Raw genomic sequence first — 13,468 nt, 5'->3', positions numbered from 1 at the left:
TTGGCTTGTCCAAGTATGAAATGTACATTTAGGAAGGGATCAGTCAGCCCCTTGTTAAGGATGACCCTTAGACTCTTGGGCATGTGGTTCTATTGTGGGAAGCAAGCACAGCTGGGCTTCTTGCAGAGCAGAGAAAGGGGGCCCACTTCTATCAAGGTAGAAAGTCCAGGAAGGAGAAAGAGTTCAGAAGGAACAGGAGAGGTGATGGAGGGGGAGGGGGGGAGCTGAACATTAGGGAGGTGGAGGAAGGAGGAAATGAGCCCTGTTAGTAAATACTGTGTGTTTAGTAGAAGTCAAGTAATATTGTTTAAGACTTAAAATTAAAAGCACTTCCAAACTAAACACTATACAAAATGGGAATTGGACTTGTTCTGAATACATCTTTAGTTTATGGAAGATGTGTTTTGTGGGCGGTTGGAACTAAAATGGGTGGTAAAGAAGGCAGCAACCCAGGACCCACATGTTTGACCTAGGTCATGTTGGAGAGATGCTGGGCTCTATGCGTATACATCTTGGGGCAGGCAGTCACTGTGGGCTATGTTCAAAGTCAGCAGATAAAAAAAGCAGTTTACTTTGTATTTTTTAAATAGCTCCTTTGTTTTTTAAATTAATTTGACTACCACAGGCTGTCCTATTAATAGAGAATAGGTGATTGACTTCTCATACTACAATGGCAATGTGCTATAGAAAGTTTCGGGGGAAGTGTTTAATGGCATTGCATTCGGTTAATTGGCTTGTACCAACCCCTGCCTTCTGGTCTATGGTAATCTCCACTGATTGATACACAAAGGGTCTGGTTCCAGCTTCCTGGTCTCATCAGTGTTAGATGAGCAAGTAAGTGTGGGTGTTTTACATCAAAAATGAAAGTGATAAATTTGTATTCTTAAAATGTTGCACATCCTATGGAAGTGAGTTTCACGTGTCTCCTGTTGAGGGCATATCTGCGCACATTGTCATGTCACACCACTATTCTGAGAATGACTTCTGTGGATTTGAAATGACACTTTTAGTTCTCTATATGACAGTGCATATAGATGTAAACACTACCATGACTTTAATGTATAAAACAGTTGTCCAAACCAAAGGAAAAACTACAGTTTGCTAACGTGTTTACTTTTTTATATATGAATGTTTGCTGTATTGAGTCTCAGCATAATGGTCCTAATGGCATTACTCTCACATACCAGATTTGACTAACCACTAATGTAGTACTGGGAATAAGTTAACATCCTGTTTTATATAATAAGACTCCTAAAACTGTCTTGAATTGCTTTCACAAAGATCTGAACACTGTTAAAGAGAAAGTTGGGTATTTACTTGCCTTTCTAACAAAAAGATATTTCTTGCGCCAGTTTTTTTGTTGAAATATATTATTGTTTCCTTTGTTTAAAAAATGCATCACCTTCACAAACCTGTATCATTTAATTTTTCTTGGGAGTAGAATAATTTTAACTATTTCATGAAAATTGTATGCCATTATTGCCAAGCCTATGGTGTTGTGCTTCATTAAGAGCAAGGCTCATTCATAAATATTAAAAATTCTTTTAGAACTTTATCTTTCTAGATCATAATGTCACTTCACTTCTGTAGAGTGGCTATTACAAGAAGTCAAAAGAAAACAAGGGCTTGGAGAAAGTAGAGAAAAGGGAACACTTGCACACTATTGGTAGGAACGTAAATTAGTACAGACATTATCTAAAACTGTCAGGAAGTTCCCAGAAATCAAAACTAAAACTGGCGTATGATCCAGTAATCTCTGTATAATACTATTCACAGCAGCTGAGATATAGAAACTCACCTAAGTATCTAACAACAAGAGGAGAAACTTACAGGAGTTGCCCAAAGAAAGGTAACATCAACCATCTAACTTCTAACATCTCCTAGTGGAAATAGCAATAGCCAACACGTCATCAATGTCAAAAAGAACTTATCAAATTGAGTTGAAAACCCAAGGATTTCAAAAGCATGCCTAGCTTCTAACAACCACTTGATAGCCATAAAATTTGACTAACTATGGATTGATTAGCAGTAAAATTAGTCTTCCAAATTCTTCAGCAAATCCATTATGTTTATAGTAATTGATAGTAACTGAAGTTCAAACAATTACACACAAAAGTGTGTGATTTATAATTAAATTAACTTTCTAATTTTCATTTGTTACAAGTTTCCCTAAGTAATTATGGCCAATCTGTTTCTAAGATTTTCTATAGCTGCTTCTGTATAGAATCCTTAATCTGGAAAAAGAGGAGAAAAAATAATATTGATAGAATATCTTTAATATATAGCCTGTTCTAGTCTGCTTTCAGTTGTTGTAATAAAAGAACTGACCAAAGCCACCTTGGGGAGGAAAGGGTTAATTGGGCTTACACCTCTCAGGTCACAGTTCATCACTGAGTGAGCCATAGGCAGGAACTCAGGGCAGGAACCTGCAGGCAGGAGCTAAAGCACAGGCCATGAAGGAACGCTGCTTACTGACTTGCTCCTCTGGCCAATGCTCAGCCTGCTTTCTTATACAACAAAGACCACCTGCCCAGGGGTGGTACCATGCACAATGAGCTGGGCTCTCTCACGTCTCTCAACAATTGAGATAATGCCCCACAGACATGGCCAAAAGCCAATCCAATGGATACTGGATTGAGAGTCCCTCTACCCAGGTGTGTCAAGTTGACAACTAAAGCTATCCAGCACACAGCCTTTGAATCATTTGCTCTTTTCTGAGCCTTAGGTGACAGAGGTTTCACATGGATGTTCTATTCGGGAATAAGCACTGCACAGTCTGTTATTCCCTGTGCTTTGGCCAGTTGTGGCTTTCTGGGTTAATCTTCATCTGTTGCATAAGGAAATTTCACTGCTGAGAGTTGAGAGATGCATTAATATTCTTTCCTCTCTGTTCCACTATGTTCCCTGAGCCTTAGGTTATAGAGGTTGCTTTGTAGATGTGTCATTTAGGGCTGGCCACCTTGCAGACATTTATTCTCTATATTTGACAAGCTGTGGAACTCTATGAGTCTCCATCTGTTGCAGAAAGAAGCTTCTTTGATGACTGGTGAGAGGTACACTTGTCTGTGTATATAAGGATACATTTGTAACATACAGTAAGAAATTACATTGGCTAGGGATGTGACAAAAGTAGGTTTTTCTCTAGGATCAATGACCTCTTCAGTCATGTGTATTTGGCTATGTTTATAGTACCACACATGACATCCCTCACATTGAGTGGGCCTTAATTCCAATAGACAGTTGTTGATTACCATCGGATAAATATGACCCTGCTGCAACCGTAGAAATTATTTGCTGTAACCATCATTGTTGTGGTTCATAAACTTTACAGTTGGGTAGGATCACTGATCAATTTTCTCACTTGGCAGTTTGCATAGTATCTTCTGATACTATGAGAGCTTGGCTTTCGGGAAGAAGTTTTCAAGTCAGTTCCAGCTCAATTATTCCACGTTCTACATCCAAAGTAATGTCTTGTCTTCAGCACTAGTGTCTTTCTTACCCTATGGTTACGGGAAGTAATTAAGAGTTGTGACAGTTTATTTTGGGAGTTCTTAGACTATCCTGACCAATGATGCAAAGGGATGTTTCCCCTGCTTGGCACTGTGATTTTTGTTATGCAGCCTTCAACTATAAATACGCACTTACATATGTATGCACTCATATATCATTTGATATATATGTATATTTTTTCAGTAGGCTTTTGTACTAATACATTTCCTTCTGGCTTTGCACACTACTTATCTCTCCCCTATCTCCTCCTGTACATGCTTCTCTGCTCCATCCCCAGTTAAAGTACCCTCAGTTCCTCCTTTCCCCCTTGATAAAACCTGCCTCCTACTCTAATTATTCAGACACTAGCTTTTAACTATTCTTTTTTTTCTCTCAGCATTACTGTTATCTAGTCTAGAATCAAAAGTGAACTTTATGATTGTTTTTTGGGGAACAGGTAACGAACCCCTTTTAAATCTACTAATCTAAGGAAATTTACTTTTTACTCTTTAGTCTTAAATAAACTCACTTTTCAGCTTTGTGTGCTTCATAATGTTAGGAGTTACCTTTTCCACAGTTCAAGGTAACTGACAATCTTACCATGAAAACAAACATCCAAAATCATCTTCTTTCAGAGTTCACAATTTAGTGTGGTGTAAAGTCAATTATGACAAATATTTAATTAAGGTATTAGAAATGAATAAAAGATGAAAACAGCAAATTCTGGTTTGCAGTGAAAGAAAAATAGTGTCAAGGACAGACTATACTATTATTTGATCTTGAAAAATAATTAAGAATTCATAAATGCCAAAATGATGTTGTCTTGGTTTCACTTGATACACTTGCTGTGAACCCTGGGTGAGGATGGAATAAGATGGTGAACAAAGACCTAGTTAGTTCCTGGCAGAGATAGCTAGTTCCCTTCCTTTTGTTGAGTCTCCTACTGTAATACGTTAGGATTGTTTCTAATATCTTGGAGTGCTTCTAATTAAAATGTTATAGTAATAAAAGAAACTATAGCACTGCCATTGGATATTCTTTCTTCATATTGAACTACAGATGTCTATGCTAGAAGAGACTGTGTTTTATGTGTGCTTTGGTACTCCAGGAAGCATTTGATTTGGATCAATGGCAAAATGTGTAGTAAGTTACATTTATTTATCCCATTTTTAGAATCTTGAATTTGTTAGGTTTCATCATGATAAATATGAAAGTTAAATGATAATAATAATAATGCTATGACCCATTTAGTGTACTAGAGCTTTTGCATATAGCTTTCTGTTTCTCTCTGTTTCCCATCATCATCTTGAGGCATATTTTATATTACAGTGTTCACACTCCAAAGCTGACAATTCCCTCTAAAACTACCTATTTCTCTCAGGGTCACAAGCTCATACCAGGCAGAATATTCAATACTCAGTGTTCTGTGATAAAACATCAGAAATTTAGAGTCCAATTTTGAACTTGTGAAGCCTCCATTGTAGTTTTATTATTATGAATGAAACCAAAAAAGAATTTTGCTTTACATGAAGAAAGGAAATGATAATCATACCATAAAAAGGAAAACTTGACATCTCTGTCATAGTTGACCAGCTGTTTCCCAACTCCTGTAGTTCCAACACAAGACCAGCATCCTTAAATATAATATTTACTTCCTGTTTTATTGATTTTTTTCACTCTTTCCTCTCTTTTCTCTAGCTTATTTTCTTTTCTCCTTAACTTGCTTTATATGTCAAATGTATTCAAAATATTTTTCACCTGTACAATGGTATAATGTGCCATACAAATCAAAGGTTAAACTATTCACATCACAAGCTAGCTCAGGAGTGATTACTTTGGGGTTCAAACTTAGGTCAGATCAGAATTATATTGTTTGTTTGTTTTTTAATCAGAAACCATTCTGTGTCTGACTTGCTCAACAAAGAAGAACTAAATTTTGTTTTTATGTGTATGGATGCATTGTCTGATTGTGTGTAAGTGTACACATGTTGTGCAATGCCCACAGAGGTCAGAAGAGGGCGTCAGATCCCCTGGAACTGGAGTTACAGGTGGTTGTTAGCCACCATGTAGGCGCTAAGAATTGAACGTGGGTTCTCAGCAAGAGCAGCCAGTGCTCTTAACCACTGAGCCATCTCTCCAGCCTGAAATTTGCATTTTAATATGGTACATACAACTTCTTCCTTTCTCTTTTAAGTATTTTCCTTAACGTTTTTCTTTCTTTAGGTCACTGTGGCTTATGTTTCTCAGCAGGCCTGGATTCAGAATTGCATTTTGCAAGAAAACATTCTCTTTGACTCTGTCATGTGGAAGCAGATTTATGAACAAGTATTGGAAGCTGTGCTCTCCTTCCTGATTTGGAGCAGTAACCAAATGGAGATCAAACTGAAATTGGAGAGAGTAAGGAAAAGATAATTTATCATAAGTCAGGGATAAAATAACATTAAGCTATGCTAATAAAATGTTAATAGCCGTTCTACACGGGTCTTGAAGAGTTATACATGTATGTTTTTTTAAAAAACTCATAGAATTCCTATGAAAGAGATGGCAGTATTAAGGATAAATAATCATTTCTGATTGACTCTCTAGAAAACAAATTAGAAACCAATTCTGTTGTTCGAATTCATTGGATGAATAAAAACCCACCAATTAGATTCGCAGAATTTTAGCTTTAATTGCTGGAACACTGCTCTGTTCACTTTTTAGTGTTGGTTTTTCCTGTGCATCTTTGGCAAGTCAAGGCCAGGAGAGGTGCTACAGGACACCAAGTTCAAGATCCACAGACAGTCTGGGCTGATATCTTTACTAAGGCAGCTCCACAATGTCTCACTCCTGCTTAATAGGATCCTGTTTCCCAATCATCTCACTTTTTCCCTCCTTTCCATGTATATGTGTGTGTGTGTGGTATACATGTGTGTGCGTGTATATTCATGTTTGTTTGTGTACTAAGGTGTATATTCATGTTTGTTTGTGTACTAAGGGGCAGATTAATCTGGTTGGCAAATTATGGTCACTTGATGGCAGCTTTAAGAGACTGTGTGGTATACATGTGTGTGCGTGTATATTCATGTTTGTTTGTGTACTAAGAGGCAGATTAATCTGGTTGGCAAATTACGGTCACTTGATGGCAGCTTTAAGAGAGGAGTTCAGAGGATGAGTAAATACCAAAATATAAACATTTCAGGTTTATACTAAGGAAAATGAAGTTGTTCATGAATGATGGGAATAGAGAGATGTGAGTATCTGAGGTTTTCAGACAATATGAAGCTATAACTGCAGGATAAGGGATGACAGGAAGAGAATGAATTGAAGAAAGGAGTGATTGGGTGAAATCATTAAGGTTGACTGCACTGGATTTATGCTATTTTTATACTGGCCTTATTCAATGTTCCAACAAACTTGAGTTGGAACTATCACAATTATACACTAACAAATATACAAATATGCTCAAATAACATACACATACTACACTGATTTCTCTAATTTTTTCATATCTTCCTCCCTTGCTAAATGGTGACCTCTTTTTTTTTCTTTTTGGACAGAGTCTCCAGTAGACCTAACTCAATACATAGACCAGGCTGACCTCAATCTCAGAGATCCACTTGCCTCTGCCTCTGGAGTGCTGGCACTAAAGACATGTACCACCACTCCTGGCATAATTGTGACTTCTTAATGATAGAGGCTCTATTTCATTTGTCTTAGCGTCTAACAGCATAGCACCCACCATGCAGTCATCTTGAGGAGCTATTTACTGAGTAGAAGAGGGATGCAGAATACAAAGAAGCAATAGCATTCTACAATTATGGGTCATTGGCTAAGCTCTGTGATGCACTGAGCCCTTCAAAACAAGATCTGTAAACGCTGAACATAAAATGAATCAAGGAAATTGGGCCTCAACTCGTAATTCTCCATATATGGCTATACATGTCAACCTTAATTCCCACATTGAGAAATATAGTCATTAATATTGCTTCTTAGAGTTGTACTTTTGCCAAAAAGACTTGTACTAATCTTTCTATGCTAGAAAAATAGGACATGTTGATTACTGCCTCAGTAATTTAGCTATTATTCTCAATTTCCTATGTGTCAATTTAAAAATCATCAGAAGTGTCAGTATGAGTAAGGTTGGCAGCTAAAAATCTTTAGTATTCCAAAGGATTAACTTTCTAAGAAGGAGCTTTGAGTGTTCTTTTCTAAGCATTTGTTAGCAAACTCCTTTTGAGAAGGAGTTTCGGGAAAGTAAACATACATGTTAGTTTGCACAAGTTAGTAGAACTAGAAAATAGGTTGGGATTAGGCATAGGAATCTCAGCTAATAGTTTTCCATCTTCATCCTGGGTGTTACCTGCCCATGCCTATGAAGGATTATTTAGATGTGACTACACGTATATTGGTATAAACACTGTTCCTCTGGGTTTTCTTCTGTTCCTTTTTCAGGGTGCGAATTTAAGGGAGGGCTAGAAGCATCAGGTAAGTCTGGCTCGAGTGGTCTACAGTGGAGCTGACATCTACCTCCTGGATGACCCTTTGTCTGGTGTCAATTTTCACAAGAAAAAAAAATGGTATGCTACAATCACTCTTTTAGAATAATTTTCAATTAATATTCATAACAATTTTTAAGTTCACCCTTGTGACAAATGAGGTTACTGATTTTTTTCATTAATACTCTATTCCGGGTGGAATTTTTGTGTCATAATTAATTCTATATAATTGAGCTGATTTTTTTTGAAAAAAAATGGTACTTTCGTACATACTTTTTAAAAACTAAACTCATTAGTCATTTTTTACAATTTAAAATTTGATATTGTTAACATAGAATTAATCATGATTCAATTGGATTGTAGAAGGACTGAGAAAATGTGAATTAACAGTAAAACATGTGTTTGACCCTTTCCCTTATTCCTTTAGTTTTTATAGCTGTCTCTGAGAATGGGAGTTATCAGTATTCTTATTTCACATGCCAAGGAACTTAGGATTCATTGTGTCCTGAAGTAAGTTACCAACCTAAGAATAGCAGAAGTTTTTAAGCCCTGTCTAACCACAAAACCCTTTATGATGTGTTTATAGATTTGTTGACATAGAGCACCCGACAAATCAATATATAAATCATAGAATAGCTATATCTAAGGGAATAACATACAAATGTCTGTACTTATTGAGGTGAGCGTAAGATAAAAATATTTCATTTATCTGTATGTATATGTATAAAATAATATCAAAAGATTAAAAGCAAAGACCATGGATTATAACTTGGGTCAACACTTCATTAATAATGATACTACAGGATCAAGAGAAATAAGCAAGAATGGCAGAAATGGAAATGTTTGAATTTGCTATGAAATGGATTCATTTTTTAGAACTTAAGGATTAAAATTATATTTGCAAGACATTTCCTGGTTTAGCAGCAAATCTATAGATGACAAATCTATAGATGCTGAGCTAAAATGTCACCTATCAAAAATGACACTCTGAAAGAGAAAAGGCAGAGAAATGGAAGCTTTAAAAAGAATCTCTTCTGCCAGATTTTGCAACCAATGGATGAAACACTTGCTTTTTGAGATTCGTGTTTTAGTGACTCACAACCTCACACTTCTGCCACTGATGGGTCTCATTGTGGTAATGCAAAGTGGCAAGGTGGTCCAAATGGGAACGTACCAGGAGCTGATGAAAACCAAAATCCCTGCTAATTCACTGCAAGCCTTTGAGAAAAAAGAAATAGGTAAGAAAATAATCTTAAAATATAATCTGCCAACTATATTCAAATCTACAAATCACCATTATTTTTTACTGTACAGTTTTCTTTGTTCCTCCTGCTTAAGATATGTCCTGGGAATCTTCCTTTCTAAAGGAAAGAAACAAACAAGCTGCATTAGGTAAAAAGCAAGCTCTCTAACAAATTTTAAGAACAGATTCCAATGTTTCATGGTCTGCTTTTTATCTACAAAATAACAATGTAGATGATTTGTAGATTCCCTTTAGTTCCAGAATATGATGAGTCTAACAACTATTGTACCTACTTTCTTATTAAGACTACAAAGTGTAATTGTACATGGAACAAATTTTAAATATCCGAAACATTTTAAATACCCTAATATTGTATGTTGGGGAGAGAAACAAATGAAAAAGAAAGACAAAGGAGAAAGAAATTTGTTTAAATTTTAAGAAATAGCAATTTGTTCTTATTTACTAATTTTGTTACTATCAACCTACAACTTGAAATTTGATTTATAGAATTTTTAAAAATAAAGATAGTAGCTTCATCCTCATCTACTGCTTGGGACACAGAATATTTGAAATCCAGCATTAGTCTAATATTCTGAAAGGTGGATGTTGCATCATATCTTTTTACACCTAGAGGTGCTTTCTTATGCATGCCATCTTGTCATTATCCTCTTCCTGGTACTTTCCAGAGCCCCACTGAAAAATAACTGAAAAATGAGGCACACAATATCATAGGCTGTAGCATTATGTCTCAGCATTTTCTGCATGAATTTCTATGTATTAACTCACTTTACACCTTACATGAATATAAGGGTCATAAAAATACAAAACCGTCTTATAACAAAATCAGTGTGATTCATTTCATTTTAATATCACAACATTCCAAGTCATGTTTTTTCTTTCAGACATAATCTAAGATACATTAATTGTATATTTTCTACTCCTTTCCATGTTATAAATATCCCATTTGTGGCTGTATTAAAATATTAAAATATTTGATACATCAGACAATCTCACTTCATCTCTTCCACTTACATTGTGCATGTTAGGCCAACACCAGGTGAACAGTAGACCTTTGTTAGCAATGGTCATAGATGTGGGTGTCCTGGGGAATTAACAGAGTGAATTGAATTCAGAATATTATGAATGGGTATCTACTTTTTTGCCTTTTATTTTAAAAGCTACGTAAAATATAAGTTGTATGACTTTGGAAAAGACAGCTCTAAAAGCATGGAGTATCTATATTTTAGGTTCTAAGTTTAATATACTGTGAAATATGAACAAGGTTTCATTTAAAAGTTGTGGGGTTTGCCCTGTTTAAATCCACCTTTCACACACAAGTAGCATGCTTTCCTTGCATTTGCAGAGCTTTCACTGTGTGTCAGTCCTCTACCACAGCAAACTACGAGTAACATTATTCTCAAAGTTAGGCTAATAGATGCCATCAGAATCATGGTAGAGTTAGAAAAGTATAATTTGAACATTTTGTCTAATTATCTCAACAGTTTTTCTTTTATACACTTTATTTAAATGCATTATAAAAGCAACCATAAAATAGTTTACTTACAGAAAAAGAATATAAATAGATAGGCGCAAAAGGTTAGTCATATAGGATTTATTTAGCTACCTTGGAATATAAGACAAAATTGTATTTCATTGATCTGAAATGCCCCATTAAATAATACCTAAAATCCCATTTACATTCAAATGTGACATCCCCACAGTAATCCACCTGAGCTTCCCTAGCCATGTCCCATTCTCCAGGTGTTAGAAAACCATTGCTATGGCCTTCTCTAGCTAACTTTCTGACCAATAGATCAAGAGGCTGTGCCTGTCCTCCCCATCTCCCATTTTATAATTAAGGTATGTCCTGAGGTTGAAGAATTCTTTGACCAAATGATTTAAATTTGCCCCTGCATGCTGACTGTTCTTGGGCTCTGCCTTCCCAAGAGTCATCTGTGCTGCTGGTGTGTAGTACATTTGGGTCTGGGGATGCTGTTTCCTTGGGATGGTGGTGGTGAGCAGAGCCTGTATATGAGAGCTGAGCCTGTATATGGGAACTGACATACCCAGAGATGTAAAATGCCTGTTGCTGGATGGAGATATGGTAAGAGAGGAAGGGGCAAACAGCTTGACTGGGACCCCTCATCAAAGACAGCTGTGACTCCCAGAGTGTGTCTCAGTAATGCCAATATCTCCCTGAATTGTAACTTCCAGGTGGGTGGATGGTAAGCAGTAGAACGTATAAAGAGTCTATTAGTTCCATCTATAACTTTAAAATAATCAGAAGGCATGTGCGCCTTCATTTTTCTCTTTTCCTATTTCATACAGATATTGGCAGTAGGCCTATCCTTGTAGGGATTTTCTTCTTATTTTCCTAAGTTGTAAGGAAAATAAAATTCTATTATGAAAGACATATATTCTTCTTAGATTTAGAGCAAGGGGATTTTTGGCAGGGAGTGCAACTTGAACAGTATGCTGCCCAACTTTAAATCCACCCAGTGAGTTATCATTTAACCTATTATGTTTATTTGTCTTAATTTCTTTTCCTTTTGTTTTGATAAAATACACTGACAATGTGGCCTGAGATACAGCATGGCACAGGCATGAGAATCAGAGTTCAAATCCCTGAAACAAACAAAAAGAAATGAGCATGGCCATGCACATAGGTAAATCCAGCACTGTGGGGTTTGCTGGCCACCAGCCCGGCTCCAGGTTCAGTGAGAGACCCTGTCTCAAAAGAATAAAGCAGAACGTGAAAGAACTGAACACCCAATGTCCTCCTCTAGCTTCTGAGCACATGCAAGGGCATGTGTACCTACACACAGGTGTGAGCATACACCATACACATACACACTTATGAATACACATCTAAATACACACTGACCAAAACAATTCACATCTGTGTATATGTATATGCAACTGTGTGAGTCCTGCAAAGGGCCTTCAGGGCAATTTTGCATGTTTACAAGTGCAGTGTTAACTAATCTTGTGAATACTAGTAAAAGCTAGCCAGGTGTGGTGGTGCACACCTTTAATCCCAGCACTCAGATGGCTGAGGCCAACAGATCTCTGTGAGGCCAGGCTTGCCTACAAAGGGAGTTTCAGGCCGACCAGAAATACATAGTGAGATCTTGTCTACATAACAAATCAAACAAATATAAAGCTACCATGTCTTGGGCATTAATGATCTCACTAATTCTCATGAGTTTTGATCCTTCCAAAAACCACCTGAGACTGCTTTATCCTGATTATACAAAGAGACTAGGTTCTTGACCAATTTAAGAAAGATTGTGAGTAGCAGAATTCAAACCCAGTGCTGGCTTTGTTCCATGTCAAACATCCAAACAGCTCTTAAACATATGCCCACTTGTAGGAACAATATAATGGCAGTATATACCTTGAGTTAATGAGAGAAGATAGGGCCGAGGCCAGGTCATCTCCCTTACTGAGTTTGCACTTGAATTATTACCTCCCTGACCCCAACTCCATCTCTCTTCGTAACTCTGGGTTTCAAGCAAGGCATTTATTCTCTTTGAGTTGTATTTTCCCACTTGAAAACTAGAAGTATGTTTGCCTATTCTCTTTACCTTATGAACTCATTCTGGTCTACTGTTTATACAATGCATGTGAAAGCACAATATAAATTACAAATATTTAAATTTGATCTTATTATTAGAACCTTGGGAATAAAGATTGAAACATCTCTAAATTGAATTGTCATTTTCAAAGCAGTGCCCTTCCCCATATTTTATTGCATTAGTGGAGTTAAATAAGAATCTTACCTGGGATAGAGGGAGCAAGATACTTACTTCTGGAAATAAAAACAGCCCAGAATTATTCACAGAAGCAGGCATAAAAATTTCCAAGTCCAACTCTTTCCTCTTAGAGTTAAGAAACTGGAAATTTTAGGGGGTTATTATAATATGAGGGGTGTTGTTTTTTCTTTATTAGAAGAAGCATTTCATTACAACAGCATTAACCTATTCAATAACATTTTTCTGAGCTAGGGTACATCTCTTTCAAAATTGGCTGTACATTTCTAGGTTTACAGATGAATTATTACGCTTATATAATCTTTTACTCATTATAAACTCTATAAGACATAAAATTAAATAAGGTTCCAACGTTTAAAAAAGATCTCCACTTCGTTGTCAAAACACACAGCTCCATACAGAAAAATTCATTCCAAGGCAATTGACATTGAGACGTTTTCATATGCATTTCCAATCTCTATATACATGACTATCACTGGTCACAG

General features: G+C 36.4%; 1 pseudogene; it reads left to right on the top strand.

Annotated features, from left to right (window-relative positions):
* Positions 1-13,468, top strand: part of LOC103749715 — a 133,379-nt pseudogene that overhangs the window by 67,773 nt on the left and 52,138 nt on the right.

Source organism: Nannospalax galili, unplaced genomic scaffold (assembly GCF_000622305.1).
Source record: "Nannospalax galili isolate Female #2095 unplaced genomic scaffold, S.galili_v1.0 scaffold266, whole genome shotgun sequence".
Taxonomy (NCBI): Eukaryota; Metazoa; Chordata; class Mammalia; order Rodentia; family Spalacidae; genus Nannospalax; species Nannospalax galili.
The sequence above is the reverse complement of the archived record's forward strand: the minus strand, read 5'-3'. Positions and strand labels throughout refer to the sequence as shown.